General features: G+C 45.4%; 1 protein-coding gene across 4 annotated transcripts in view; it reads left to right on the forward strand.

Annotated features, from left to right (window-relative positions):
• Positions 1-13,444, forward strand: part of SLC7A10 (solute carrier family 7 member 10) — a 336,986-nt gene that overhangs the window by 314,342 nt on the left and 9,200 nt on the right. The window lies entirely within an intron of this gene.

Consider the following 13,444-nt stretch of genomic DNA (forward strand, 5'->3'; position numbering starts at 1 on the left):
CCAGAAGATTCCCAGACACAAAAGTGTTCAAACAATTGATTATTATTACAGACTGCATGCAAATGTGTGGAAAGGCATCATCGCCAATTGACTCGCCCAATTGTAAGCTGTGACTGTTTACATTGTCACCTCTATAATGTATCCTGAAAGCTCCCCAGCATGACTTCAAATCACTTCTAGAAGATGGATCTGCCGTCCGCAGAGCCACCGTCAGGGCATCACAACCAGTAGCTCTGTGAGGGGCAAGCAATGACTGGGGGGGGGGGGGGGGGGGGAGGATGGGGGCAGTAACTGTTTCCAGGCTCTAGCAGTGTGCACTGAACAGAAAAAGCAGCTGCAGAGTTCAGGAATTCCACGTTGAGGTACTTGAATGGTGTGCATTTATTTTTTCAGTCACAGAGCTGAATTCCTTTGTTATCAGCTCATTAATTCACTGCCTATTCAGACCAGTTTAGCTTAGGTAAACAAAAGGAAGATGTTGTGTTTATTATAAGCCAATTGTTTTTCTAATAGCTGAGCAACAGGTTAGTTTACAAAGCAGTACAGAGCTTCTACACACATGTGCCAGGATGCACTCTGACAGCAGCAAATAGTAGAGAATCCAGAACCCTGCTAACATTTCTGCAGCACTTTACATAGTACATAGTCACATCACTGACTGTCCTCAGAGGAGCTCACAACCTAATCCTACCATAGTCATTGCCTGTCTTACCATATTATTATTATTATTATTATTATGTATTTATATGGTACTGACATCATGTTTCTTTTATGGGGAAACACTGATTTATTTATTTATTTATTTTTGGTGGGGAGCAGAGGGAGTGAGGTAAGTGTGCCTGGTATAGGGCCCACAAATTTCTGAAGGCAGCCCTGGCCGTCTGTGCTATGATCAGATCATAAAAATACATCTATACATCACACTGAAAGAGGAGGACAGAGGTGATGAGTGCAGAGCAAACAGATAAAAGAGCAATAGAAAAGATATTATGAAAAGTGGAGAAGAGGAGTTTCTGACTTTATGCAGACAGAATCAGCACATACTTTAGTGTGAGCCTTGTACACAGGCTAAATAAAACTTGGCCAGGCTGGTCGGTAAAGACTGCCTCTGCCAAGAATCTAGCGTGTGTACAGAGGCCTCTGATTCCCCTTGGCGCATCAGCTAGCAATCCACCTGGTAGGTCAACATGACCAAGCCCTGGCCAAGGGCATTGTTCTCCTCACTCACCCCGCCCACTCTGTTACTCAGCGTGCCTCCGAACTTACTTCTCAGCACATGCTGCAGCCAGATTTCTATCAGTACAGGCGCAGAGTAACAGCTTATATTGTACATACTGGGAGTAGCAGAGATCAGCACATGCTGCAGCTAGTTTACTATCAGTACAGGTACAGAGTAACAGCTTATATTGTACATACTGGGAGTAGCAGAGATCAGCACATGCTGCAGCTAGTTTACTATCAGTACAGGTACAGAGTAAGAGCTTATACTGTACATTCTGGAGGTAGCAGAGTTCAGCACACACTCCAGCTACTTTACTATCAGTACAGGCACAGAGTAACAGCTTATATTGTGCATACTGGGGGTAGCAAAGATGAGCACACGCTGCAGCTAGTTTACTATCAGTACAGGCAGGAAATAGCAGCTTATTCTGTACATTCTGGAGGTGATGTGTCAATATTATAAAATTAGCAGAGTTCAGCACACACTACAGCTACTTTACTATCAGTACAGGCGCAGAGTAACAGCTTATACTCTACATTCTGGAGGTAGCAGAGTTCAACACACACTCCAGGTACTTTACTATCGGTACAGACGCAGAGTAATAGCTTATACTGTACATACTGGAGGTAGCAGAGATCAGCACACACTGCAGCTAGTTTATTGTCAGTACAGGGACAGAATAACAGCTTATACTGTTCATACTGGAGGTAGCAGACATCTGCACACGCTGCAGCGAGTTTACTATCAGTATAGGCAGAGTAACAGTTTATACTGTACATACTGGAGGCAGCAGAGATCGGCACACACTGTAGCTAGTTTACTATCAGTACAGGCACAGAGTAACAGCTTATACTGTACATACTGGAGGCAGCAGAGATCAGCACACACTGCAGCTAGTTTACTATCAGTACAGGCACAGAGTAACAGCTTATACTGTACATTCTGGAGGTAGCAGAGTTCAGCGCACACTCCAGCTACTTTACTATCAGTACAGGCACAGAGTAACAGCTTATATTGTACATACTGGGGGTAGCAAAGATCAGTATACGCTGCAGCTAGTTTACTATCAGTACAGGCAGGACATTTCAACTTAGTCTGTACATTCTGGAGGTGATGTGTCAATATTATAAAATTGGGGAAAAATCAGTAATCCACGTACAGGGCCTTTTTGTTCTGGGCCTCATTTTCTAATAATCTATTTGACCTTTTAAACATGTTCCCCTAGAAAACAGCTGGGCCTGCAGTGTGCCGCAAAGGGAAAGTGAAAGAAGAGGAATGTGACATTTTTATATCTTTTTATAGACCGTTTTATTTATTTATTTTATATATGACTTACCTGACTGTTCTGCCAATCCTTCTTTAAAGGGGCACTATTGCTAATCTGCTTATTTTAAGACTCTTTAACATAAATATGTGTTAGTAAAGCAATGTTACTGACAAGTATGAACACTGATCAAAAGGTATTTCCACACTGCCAATACCCACTGATAGCCAGGTAGTCACGACGGCAGATTCACCTTTCTGACGCCGACTGGGCTAATACATTATGTAGTAGGGGGATCCAGCTGTAACTGCTGCTTGAACTGCCTTTGGTTTTCATCTATCAGCTCAGCTATGCTCTTTCAAACTTCTAACTGCACTATCATGCAGTTACTGTGCTCAGCGCAGCTGCCGTACAGCGCAGGACAGCACCGTATTGCTCTATGTTTATGCTCTGCCCGGAAAGGACTCCTTATGGGAAGCTGGCAAAGACACGGACACCTATTGTTGTCCGTCGCCCTGGTAACCCGACTTCGGCTTTTGCCAGCTTCCCATAAGGGGTCCTTTCCGGGCAGCGCATAAACATAGAGCCATACGGCGCTGTCCTGCGCTGTACGGCGGCTGCGTTGAGCACAGTAACTGCACGATAGTGCAGTTAGAAGTTTGAAAGAGCATAGCTGAGCTGATAGATGAAAACCAACGGCAGCTCAAGCAGCAGTTACAGCTGGATCCCCCTACTACATAATGTATTAGCCCAGTCGGCGTCAGAAAGGTGAATCTGCCGTCGTGACTACCTGGCTATCAGTGGGTATTGGCAGTGTGGAAATACCTTTTGATCAGTGTTCATACTTGTCAGTAACATTGCTTTACTAACACATATTTATGTTAGAGTCTTAAAATAAGCAGATTAGCAATAGTGCCCCTTTAATCTGCGGAGTCACTTCCCCAGCTATGCGGACCAGGTGTTCCGCCTGCATACAGAAACCCTGGAACTTAAAGTATCAGAGCTCCAGACAAAAGGAATAAAGATGGCAGACTCCACATCCCCCTCATTTCAATTTAAAAGGGAATATGTGGTGATTTTTTTTATTAAAAAAAAAACAAAAAAACTGTTCGGTTATTATTAGGTTCAGCAGTAACAAAACTTTTTTCTTTAATCAGTTAAATCCTCTATAATAAATATCCCTGTGTCCCTGCGTGTGCCTCCTGTCTCTGTGTAGCGTTGTCCGTGCTGTTTGTTACAGAGACAGGAGGCCGGGGACGGGGCCAGGGAGCCGAGCAGCGCGTGTGAGCGGGCGGCCGAGTGTGCGGCGTGTGAGCAGGCGGCTGGATGTGCGGCGGGTGAGCGGGCGGTGGTCGCGCGCGCGCGGTGGCGGCAGTTGAGCAGGTGGGCGCGCCCAGAAACACAGACCTAGAGCCCGTTTTTAAATGGGCTTAGGTCTACTAGTATATATCACAGCTTCCCAGCCAAACCACCTGGTGATGTTCTAAAGAAATGTCACATTTTTGGGGACAAGAAAGACCTTGTTTTATTGCAGTACAGTACAGTATGCGGTCTTAGAGTCTCAGATGGACCATCTAACTTTGGCATGGTTAGCTTAAAAATATGTTGGGGATGCACCCTATGAAGTGACCAGTGATAAATGCACACGAAGGATTGGGATTGGTCCTAATCAAAGTGGCATAAAATTGAGGTCCTTATTCCCATGCATCTCGTATGGAATACTGTTTACTATTTATTGATGTAACCTTTGTTGATGGCTTGAGCATTTTCTTGTTTATAGTGTCTTAATGAATTACATGATATGCTTGTTGTTTTGGTGATCGCTTGCTCCTCCCTCCATTTTCTTTCCTCCCTCCCCTTCCCTTTTCCCCGCCTCCCTGTCCCCCTCCCCCCCTCCCCCATAGCCTCCTCCCCAATGTGTTCCTACCCCCCCTTTTCCCTCCAGCGCCTCCCTCTCTTTTTTCCTGGGTTGGGCTAAAAGGGGTGATTAAAAATAGCCTAGTAATAGTGTAACAGTGAGCCCTTTTAAACTCAGTACCTGTAGTATACTTGATGGCCACAAGATGGAGCCCTACTGGGTGTGATACGTTTCGGCTGGTGCGAGAGATAATGTTGCGCGGGAGGGTCGCGTGTGGTTACACGCGCATACGTGCAGATCACGTCAAGTGTACGCAAGCGACTGTTGGAACGCATAAAGAGACGGGTGGAGCGCACTGAGAGGTAGGGGATGAGACGCATGTTGGGGAGTAGATGGTTGGACCGGAGGTGACGTTGTATCAGTATGAGGAAGTGTCGCGTAGGAAGAGCAGGATTAGGTGATGGTTTACAGGTGAGGTGGGGTGGAATGTGGTGGGTGGACGGGGGGAAGGAGCGAGCGATACATAAGGGGAACAACACGGAGGGGTCGGTCAGTCTTGATAAAGCCTCGATAGAGGCGAAACGATCGTCGACTCAGCACCTCCGCACCTCTCCGTGTCTGGCACCCCTGCTGCTGCAAGTGATCCTGGGTGATAAGTACAATTTTACTATAGTGCTTTGTGTGGATACGCAATTTTAAAAGAAGATGTTGGAATAAAAGTTTGAAGTTTTATGACAGCGCAGATGCTCCTGGAATCTTTGTTCTTGCTGATATTGTGAATAATTTAGTCCTCTTATCCAGAATGTGCACCGCTATGTAGAGTACTAGTATGAAGCAAATATGGTGTGCACTCACTCATAAATCTTCCTGTCTACATTGATTATACTGTTTCTTCTGTTGGTGGGTTGCACCCTGTTGAAAAGTTACGGATCAAGATGGCGCATGCAGCATTGGAAGAGGGTCGTAGAGACACTGCTCCATTATTTGAAAGAAAAATGGACGTTTGTTGGCAGGCATTTGAGGTTCCTGTCTTAGAAAGAAAATTGTTTAAAGCTATGGAACGTGAAGTTAAAAAATACTGGACCATAGTATTTCTTAAACAATATGATGAGGTGCGGAGGGCCCCTCGGGGCATACGTGTAATTAAGAAGCTGGCTCAGGCTAGAACAAGACCTACATCAAAGGTGAAATGTGATCAACTCATGCAGGAGTTCACATTGAGATTTCAAGAGTTTGTATTGGAGGAGAACGAGGAGGACTATAAAGAGATTGAAGAGGAAATTTCCAACATTAAAGCAGCCATCGTTGCTAAAATGAGTGAGTCATACCTGGAAGATTGTTTGCAGCGGTTTGCAAAACAACTAATTAGTATCCAGGAACAAGTCAAAAAGGAGAAAAATGAGAAGTTTCTCCGGGATAAGAATGACTATGAACACAAATGTGAATTTGACTGGAGACGAGGTGGTGAAGATGATAACAGACCAAGGTGGGGATATGGTTTTAGCCCAAAAAACCCACCAAGGGGTAATCCAAAGAACCCGAGCAAACCCAAGAGACCTAGGAAAAAGAAGAACCCCCAGGAAAAACCAAAGCCCCCGAAGGAACAGGAAAAGGGGTCAGGAGACTCCTCGCCTCAATCCTGCTGGCTAGATAGTCCTAATTCCAGTGACAACAATCAGGTGTCCTCTGATGAGGAAGTCCCTTTAGAGGAGGCAGGCATATCCGGCGGAGCAAAAGGAAAAGGAAATCCAAAAGGAGCACAAGGTGGCCAGCAGGGCAAAAGCATCCTGAAGAAAAATCAGATATCTTGGGAACAAGAAGCAGTGAGGCGGTCACAGAGGAACAAAATCAAATAGGTCTTGAAATCATCAATTTATCCAATCTAGAATTGGATGAATCATGTGTGTCTCTTCTTTGTAAGGGTCTAAATTTCTGTCCCAGTATGGAGTTTGACGAGGTGGAATTTGAGATCGAACTATTTAAAAACATTCGAAAAATAGCATGTCATCGCCATTTTGAGTCACAAAAGAAATTGGGCTGCTATAAGGAGCCGTTACCCCGGACACTGATCCCTGTTCCAATGATTCTGAGTGAAGAATTCACAAATGAAGAGCAAGAATGGATAAGAGATGTGTGCGAATTGGATAATGTGAGGGCCAACATACATTCAAGAAAGGGATTGGAAGTCCCGGCCAATATAGGATCAAAATCTCGGTTCAATCCTCAGGTGCCAGCAGGATCGACACTAGAAGTTTTCTATAATAAAGTAAAAAGTGAAGTGGAGGCTCTTATCTATCCAAAAGCTCATTCGAATCTCACGTCTGGTGAACTTGCTGCACTGAAATGGTTAAAGAATCAAAAGGAGGTTTTAATAAAACCTTCAGATAAGGGGGGAAATATAGTAATATGGCCAATTGACATGTATTTGAGGGAATGTTATAGTCAGTTAGAGGATGGGGTTACATATAGACCTTTGAAAGCTGATCCAACGGAAGCACATATGAGGAAGTTAAAGAACATCTTGAGAGAAGCAGTTGAAGGGGGTGTGATGAGTAGATCATCAGCTAATAAATTGATTCCTGAAATCCCAAGAAAGCCAGTGTGGTATTGTATACCAAAAGTGCATAAGGACATGAATTGCCCCCCAGGAAGACCCATTTGCTCAGCAATAGGTTCAGTATATGAGAACTTATCGCAGTTTCTTGATTATAAACTGCGGCCTTTGGTGGAAGCACTTCCTTCGTTTGTCTTGGATTCGACACATGTGATCAATAAATTAAGAAATATTGAAATTTGGGAGGGATGGTCGTTAGCCAGCATAGATGTAACTTCCCTATATAGTAGAATCAGACACACAGATGGTCTAAGAGCAGTCGAATCCTTTTTGCCTTTTTTACAAGAGAGCCCTGAGGAAAATCGGTTTGTGTTGTCTGGCCTGGAGGCGGTGCTAACGGGCAACTCCTTCCTCTTCGACGGTCGCTGGTACCATCAGGAGGTTGGCACGGCGATGGGAACCCCTGTGGCCCCCACCTTTGCTAACCTCTTCATGGGAAGGTGGGAACTGGAACAGGTCTTTTCCGGGAGGGGAGGAGTTGCGTCCTTGGTCCGCCTCTGGGCCAGATACATAGACGATGTCCTGATAATATGGGCAGGAACACAGAGCCAGTTTGAAGATTGGGTGATACAGTTAAATAAAAATGAAATAAATTTACATTTGACCTCTAAATGGGGTGGAAAGTCATTGGAGTTCTTGGATTTGAGGATCAGTTTGGAAGGTAATATGATAACCACCACAACGTATAAAAAGGATAACGCCTCGGATATGGTCCTACATGGAGACAGTTACCATCCAAAGAAATTAAAGGACAGTCTACCATATAGCCAGATGATCCGTATGAAAAGAAATAATACACACAAAGAGGAGGGTATCAAACAAATGATGGAAGTCGGAGACAGATTCTTGAGGCGTGGTTATAATTATAATGTTGTGCTGAATTCTATGAGGAGGGCAGAGGGAAAGGAGAGAGAACAATTATTGTGTCCAAAGGTAAAGATCAAGAAGGAAGGCTTTTTTATGCACTTCACTCACTCACCGCTTAGTGAGCATATAGCAGGGTCTATTAGAAGGAACTGGCCCCTTTTGCAGTCTGACCCACTGTTGAAGGACAAATGTACTGTGCCTCCCTGTATTTCCTTCAAAAGGTGTAGAAATTTAAAAGATAGTCTAGTTAGGAGTGAGTTTAGGAGACCGGAAACTAGGACATGGCTTAACAAAACCAGGATAAATGGGAATTACAGATGTGGCACATGTAACCACTGCCATCAGTTACAAGGTGGTAAAACTTTTTACCATCTCGGTGAACAGTATACAATCAATCACTTCTTTAATTGTAGAACGGAAATGGTAGTATATATGGTCAGATGTCCTTGCAACTATGTATATATAGGGAAAACTACCAGGCCTATGAGGGAGAGATTCCATGAACACTACAAATCGATTGAGAAAGGCAAAGGAGCCAAGAGGCTAATTGAACATATAAGGGAAAAACATGGATCTGATCCGGAATGTCTTAGATTCTGTGGAATTGACAAAATAGTGGAGAATAGTCGAGGGGGTATTAATAGAGACTTGAAATTGCTACAGGTGGAAAATAGGTGGATTATGAGGCTGAGGGCGGATGGTCCATCGGGATTTAATGACCGGATAGATATGGGCATCTTCCTCGGATGAGGCGCACAATGAAGTTAAGAACAATATGGTGGAGTGGTTTACACGCACCTTGGTTCTGGGAGTGTTGACCCTTGGGAGGACGATTGCCCCCTGATATCACTTTTTAGTGTACAACTACTTAATTATTTGAGTTACTGTGAGAGTATATATATGTAGATAGTAGTCTTGATCACTATGCGGTCTTAGAGTCTCAGATGGACCATCTAACTTTGGCATGGTTAGCTTAAAAATATGTTGGGGATGCACCCTATGAAGTGACCAGTGATAAATGCACACGAAGGATTGGGATTGGTCCTAATCAAAGTGGCATAAAATTGAGGTCCTTATTCCCATGCATCTCGTATGGAATACTGTTTACTATTTATTGATGTAACCTTTGTTGATGGCTTGAGCATTTTCTTGTTTATAGTGTCTTAATGAATTACATGATATGCTTGTTGTTTTGGTGATCGCTTGCTCCTCCCTCCATTTTCTTTCCTCCCTCCCCTTCCCTTTTCCCCGCCTCCCTGTCCCCCTCCCCCCCCTCCCCCCTCCCCCATAGCCTCCTCCCCAATGTGTTCCTACCCCCCCTTTTCCCTCCAGCGCCTCCCTCTCTTTTTTCCTGGGTTGGGCTAAAAGGGGTGATTAAAAATAGCCTAGTAATAGTGTAACAGTGAGCCCTTTTAAACCCAGTACCTGTAGTATACTTGATGGCCACAAGATGGAGCCCTACTGGGTGTGATACGTTTCGGCTGGTGCGAGAGATAATGTTGCGCGGGAGGGTCGCGTGTGGTTACACGCGCATACGTGCAGATCACGTCAAGTGTACGCAAGCGACTGTTGGAACGCATAAAGAGACGGGTGGAGCGCACTGAGAGGTAGGGGATGAGACGCATGTTGGGGAGTAGATGGTTGGACCGGAGGTGACGTTGTATCAGTATGAGGAAGTGTCGCGTAGGAAGAGCAGGATTAGGTGATGGTTTACAGGTGAGGTGGGGTGGAATGTGGTGGGTGGACGGGGGGGAGGAGCGAGCGATACATAAGGGGAACAACACGGAGGGGTCGGTCAGTCTTGATAAAGCCTCGATAGAGGCGAAACGATCGTCGACTCAGCACCTCCGCACCTCTCCGTGTCTGGCACCCCTGCTGCTGCAAGTGATCCTGGGTGATAAGTACAATTTTACTATAGTGCTTTGTGTGGATACGCAATTTTAAAAGAAGATGTTGGAATAAAAGTTTGAAGTTTTATGACAGCGCAGATGCTCCTGGAATCTTTGTTCTTGCTGATATTGCTGTTTGTTACAGAGACAGGAGGCCGGGGACGGGGCCAGGGAGCCGAGCAGCGCGTGTGAGCGGGCGGCCGGGTGTGCGGCGTGTGAGCAGGCGGCTGGATGTGCGGCGGGTGAGCGGGCGGTGGTCGCGCGCGCGGTGGCGGCAGTTGAGCAGGTGGGCGCGCCCAGAAACACAGACCTAGAGCCCGTTTTTAAATGGGCTTAGGCCTACTAGTATATATCACAGCTTCCCAGCCAAACCACCTGGTGATGTTCTAAAGAAATGTCACATTTTTGGGGACAAGAAAGACCTTGTTTTATTGCAGTACAGTAAAGATGAGACTCCATAAGAATAAAACAGCACAATATGCAGTTGCCAGGTCTGGGGACTTTGCTATTTTAACAACTTAAGCCTAACTGGACGGATATACTGTATCTGTCCAGCAGGAGCTGCTGCTGCTTAGCGGCAATCTGGACGGATATTTCCTTCCAGTGATGTTGTGGCGGGTGTGCGCTTGGCCCCAGCGGTTATTACAGGGGATTAATTGTGGAAGGAGAATGAGTGTTCCCCCAAGCCAATCGAAGCTCCTGTAAATGAATCAAAGTGCCTCAAATCACAAGGCACGTTGATTCATAAAAATGAAAGTATTTTGTAGTGAAAAAAAATATACACTTCCTGGTAACTTCCAGGAGAGTTTACAGTGCCATCTAGTGTCCAAAAAGTAATATTGAAGTTAAAATAACAAAAATAAATACATTTAATATTTATTAAAACCCTGTACAACTCCCCACCTCCCTCCTAGCTGCAAAACATAAACACATGCAAATAAATAAGTAAATAAATAAAAAATGACAGTTTAAAAAAAAATACAAAAATAGTTACCTTAGGGGCTGAACTTTTTTTAATATGTATGTTGTGTGGTATTATTACTGTTATTTTGTGCCTATATGGGCTTGTAATTAGTGATGGACACAAAACTGATGAAAAAATGCACCTTTCCTGTCCTAGCAAAATATTTTAAATGTTGCAATAACCAGGACAAATGGGCAAATAAAATGTGTGGGTTTTATGCACAGTAGAACATTTTATTTTAAAACTATAATGGCCGAAAACTCAGAAATTATGGAAATTTTTTCCATTTTTTCTTATTCTTCTTCCTTAAAATGCATTTAGAATAAAATAATTCTTTGCAAAATGTACCACCTAAAGAAAGCCTAAATGGTGGCGAAGAAAACAAGATAGAGATCATTTAGGTGGGATAAGTAGTTATAAAATTATTGGGGAATGAATGGGAGGGGCCCTGACAGGAGAAAATTGCTTCCATTCAGTCTTTAGAGAACCGTGCATGCACAGGACTCTTACAGCGACCTGCGTGATGATGCGAGGGGTGCGCGCACATGCGACTTCACCCAAAGTCGCCGCATTGCCGGAGCCACCAGTGGGACCGCGGAAGGGGCCAGGAGGAAGCCGGGGGACCTCGCGGGCTACAGTAGGCTGGAGGAAGCCCCAGGCAAGTCCAGTTTTCCTTTTTTTGCCACCGCTCAGGCTCCCAATAAGGTGAAAACATCTGCGGGCTGAAGTGTTTAATAGCAGACACCTGCCCACCAGTGATAATCCCTTCACAAACCAATGCCAATTGGAGGAGCAAGTTGAGTACCAAAACTAAAATGGCTTTGTAATATTTTGTGTTGATCATAAGGCACTAAAATAAACTTGTATACTTTTTCTTAGCCTTGATTAATATAACATGTAAGTGTAGTTGGCGAAGCACTCCAGAAGATTTTTTCCCGATGTACCCGGTCACTGGGAGGGTCAGCACTTCACTCCCAATACAATGTCTGCAAAAGGTTGAGACCGGCACCATTTTTAAAGCTCTTTATTGATTAAAAAATGACAAGACACATGACAGCATTGTGTGGCGCCACTGTTGTTTGTTGTGGTTGTCTGTTGCCAGGGAGACGCTGTTGTCACGTGGTGGGGCGGAAGGCGTTCCTGTTCCGCGTCATGCTGCTTTAGGAGATCACGTATGCGGATATTTTTCCGCATACGTGTCCCTATGATGTCTGGCCAGAGGGCGGCTCTTTGAGCCGCATCGTAGCACGCAGTTCCCCATCAGGTCCGCCGGCGATAGGCGGTCCTGGAGGGATGATGTCATCTACTGTGGGCACGCCATTGGTCGGCGTTCTAGCGGTCTTGGGCGGCGCAGGTCTTGCTATTCCGCCCTGCCACGTGAGATGGGACGTCACTGGGGACGTGTATGATGATGAGTAGTTCCCCATCAGGTCCGTGGGACCAGGTAGAAGGGGATTGGTTGCCACATAGTGGCAATGCACACTATTGGTTAATTTCTCCATAGATTGTATATAAAAGAAAGGTGTTTAGGAGGAAAAAGTTAGACACGGACAGGGCTTGAGAAAGGAGGTATCTCTCCGAAACTTCGCCTATTTTTGCTGTCATGTGTCTTGTCATTTTTTAATCAATAAAGAGCTTTAAAACATTTTTTGATGGTGCCGGTCTCAACCTTTCGCAGACATTGATTAATATAACAGACATGCCTAACCATGGTGGGACCACAAGCCATCTTTGCTTTGTTATAGGTACTCTGGTTTGTGACATCATCTTAAATCCCCGCTACAGCAACGAGCGATAGCATGATAAGTAGAGGAATGCTGGGATAAGACCTAGGAGCCAATCAAATAGCTCCCAGTCACATGACATGAAGTCAGAAGCAGGGAGCACCGTATTTGAAGTGCTATACTCGCTGTGGGGGTCCATTGGGGACATATAATGTGCAGAGTGGAAGCATACTGTAACGATTGTGGAATCGTCTCCGTGGTCAGCGCACCAGACGTGCGCTGACGCAGAGGATTTCCTCCACAAGCGTATTATTGCGGACACCCAGGCTAGGTGCTATGCACCTGCAGAGGGAAATTCCCACCGGCAGATGGCGCTGTGGAGTGCAGGCAAACACAGCCGCTGCACAGCCACGGATGCCAAATGGGAATTGTACAGATCCGGGACAAGGTACAATCAGGCAGGGCTGGATAGCCCACAGGGAACAGAGCAAAAGGACAGAACCAATGTGTGCCCACCAAATTAGTCGCCACCCAGCGACGGCGAACACACAACGGCGGAAACGAAGTAGGAAACGCAATCGCAAGAATGGCGATTGCCAATAGCGACACAAGACTGAGCAGGACAGAGCACAAGGGTAGCAAAGGCACAGCAAATCATACAATAAGGAGATACGGAAAATAATAAACGCTAGCTAACCGCGAACACCGCACTCATTCGCAACAGTGCACGCGGTTATGCGCGGTCTCCACGTGATAAGCACAATAGAGACAAGCACGCCTAACTAACCACTAACAGACAAACATGAAACAGAGGACGCGAGCGCTTGCTTAACGGTTACCTCACCGAGCCTCCAGCAAGCGCAGCAGACAAGACAGACACACGCAAACAGGGACAAGCGACAGAAGGATCCCCAGCGCTAGCGAAAAGTGGCTAGCGCGATCCCAGAAGACAGAACAGAAGGATCCCCAGCGCTAGCGAAACGTAGCTAGCGCGATCCCAGGAGACAGAGTAGCAGAACAGAAGGATCCCCAGCGCTAGCGA

Source organism: Hyperolius riggenbachi, chromosome 11 (assembly GCF_040937935.1).
Source record: "Hyperolius riggenbachi isolate aHypRig1 chromosome 11, aHypRig1.pri, whole genome shotgun sequence".
Classification (NCBI taxonomy): Eukaryota; Metazoa; Chordata; class Amphibia; order Anura; family Hyperoliidae; genus Hyperolius; species Hyperolius riggenbachi.